This window comes from Nyctereutes procyonoides, unplaced genomic scaffold, assembly GCF_905146905.1.
Source record: "Nyctereutes procyonoides isolate TBG_1078 unplaced genomic scaffold, NYPRO_anot_genome, whole genome shotgun sequence".
Lineage (NCBI taxonomy): Eukaryota > Metazoa > Chordata > Mammalia > Carnivora > Canidae > Nyctereutes > Nyctereutes procyonoides.
Window position 1 is genome coordinate 10,543,624 of NW_026575033.1, and position 2,365 is coordinate 10,545,988.

Below are 2,365 nucleotides of genomic sequence, written 5' to 3' on the forward strand. Positions count from 1 at the left end.
ATTTATTACTGTATTCTCTACTGGATATCACTATAATCTTCAACATTAATGCCTTCCTTACAAGTGTAAGGTTGGAAAATTGAAGTCAGTGGGTTAAATTGATAAACTAAACAATTATGAAGTGTTTTCAGGTGCATAGTTGATTCTGCTTTTGTCATTAAATAGAAATAGTGCTTTGCTTAATGTGTGCATTATCTAAATATCTACCTAATATATGTTTATATATTCTTAATTGTTGTGATACCGTTTTTTAAGATTTTTATGTATGTATTCATGAGAGACACAGAGAGAGGCAGAGACATAGGCAGAGGGAGAAGCAGGCTCCCTTTGGGGAACCTGATGCCGGACTAGATCCCAGGACCCCAGGATCATGACCTCAGCTGAAGGTAGATGCTCAACCACTGAACCACCTGGGTGCCCCATGATACCTTCTTTAACTGATTCTCTTTGAAGGTCATAAGCAGCTCAATTCAGTTCTCCTAAGTCAAGTGCAAGCTTACCGATACCAGTTCAGCGGCTAGTGTGGCCAGGATTAAGAAACCAGTTGTCACAACCCACCCTTGCCAGAGCTGATGATTCAGTCGGTTTATGGGTTAACTCAGGAAGAGAGATCCTAGAGTTAGTAGAGAAGTGTTTGATGGGGATGTTGTCTGCAAGTTTGTGCATGGGGCACCCAGAGCAAATCAAAAGAGACAATAATCCTGATGTGTCGCTCTTCAACCAAACACGGAAGAGTTTAGGCAGGGGTCATTAGGGAAATAAATGGCCAAAAAAAGCATAGGAACTCCTTGCCTGGCTCAGTTATCATCTGTGGAGTTCTACGTAAAATCTGCACAGGGGGGCTCACTTTGGCAGCACATATACTAAAATCGGAATGATACACGGAAGATTAGCACGGCCCTGCACAAGGATGATATGCAAATTTGTAATGCGTTCCATGTTTTTTAGAGCTTACTTAAAAAAAAAAAATCTGCATGAAGCTCTGATCTACCTCCTTGCCCAGAGAACAGTTGTTTTCAAGGGGCATGGAAATATCACAGGTTTTCAAGCTAAAGCTTGAAGTCATTTTCATAAATGAGCATCACCTCTTCCCAATTTTTCTGGAATTAGCTACACTACCACCATCCTCCAGATTCTGGGGAGGTTTTTTGGACCCCGTCCCTTACCGTCCATTTCAGCTGCCACACTCTGCCCCAGTCTCCTAACTTCAACACCAGTAGGACCCCCTGCCCGTGGTGTCCACCTCATCACTGTCCGTGGATCCCCTCCTGCTTGAGAATGCACAGTTGGCCTCTGCTTGCTTTAACAATTACATCCTCCTAATGACCCATCACTGTCTCCAAAGGCTGAGCACCTGCTTCTTCTCTTCCTGAGCTAATCTATGTATCAGCCGCCTCTCTGCCTGGCTAATCCCGAGCCCAAACCTCACCTGTTGCTATTTGCCCCCCAGATTTACACCTCCTCCCCACCCCACCTGCGTCCTCAAGCCATGCCCGCTATTCCTTTCACATTTGAGAATATGTTGGTTATACACTTCTCCTCTTTGGACCAGATCTGTGTTTAGGGCATGAGGTCTTGAGGGGCCCCTCAAATCCTGTTTTTGTGACTTCACACTTGCAGGCGACTGACTGCTCTGTGAGGATCCTGTGAGCAGAGAAGGCACACAACAATGAATGTTGGGTTGGTAGAGGCTGCTCTGGTGATAAAGTGGTATTTGCTTTTCAGTATAGAACAACTTCAGTATTTTCCCTGCACACATTAAAAAAGAAAATGCTATATTGAAGCAAATGAGTATATCTGAAGTTTACATAGAGTGCTAATAGAAATGACTTTATTTTTAAAAAAGATTTATTATTTGTTTGTTTATTTAAGAGAGAGAGAGAGAGAGAGCACATGCACAGAGGGAGAGGGAGAAGCAGACTCCCTGGTGACCGGGAAACCCAATGCGGGGCTTCATCCCAGGACCCTGGGATCCTGACCTGAGCCAAAGGCAGATGCTTAACCGACTGAGCCACGCAGGTGCCCCAGGAATGACTTTTTAAATGGTGTTTGGAAGTAAAATCTGAAAAGGCAAGAGAAAAATGAATGTGACAAGGAAGGGATATACATTTGTGATGGGAGATGCCATGCTGCTCCTTCACACAGACACACACTAAGTGCTCTTGGGGAAGGATCAGAAAAGTCAAATTTGATAGCCCCCAAACAAGCACAGCTAACTCCAAATAGGTTGATCCAAAGACAGCTCCCAACAGCCTGCCGGCCCTACCCCAATTAAAGTAACTTCCAGAAATAATAATTCTTCAAAACTGCATTATCTACACAGAGGATTCTTTACAAATAATCTATGTCAGGGTTTGATAATTTA

At 43.6% G+C, this 2,365-nt stretch overlaps 1 non-coding gene across 1 annotated transcript; it reads left to right on the forward strand.

The window, feature by feature from the left end:
* Window positions 1-839: 839 nt before the first annotated feature.
* LOC129504668 (U6 spliceosomal RNA) lies at window positions 840-945 on the forward strand. Its single transcript, XR_008663401.1, has one exon. It is a non-coding gene; the product is annotated as a U6 spliceosomal RNA (small nuclear RNA).
* The last annotated feature ends 1,420 nt before the right edge of the window (window positions 946-2,365 follow it).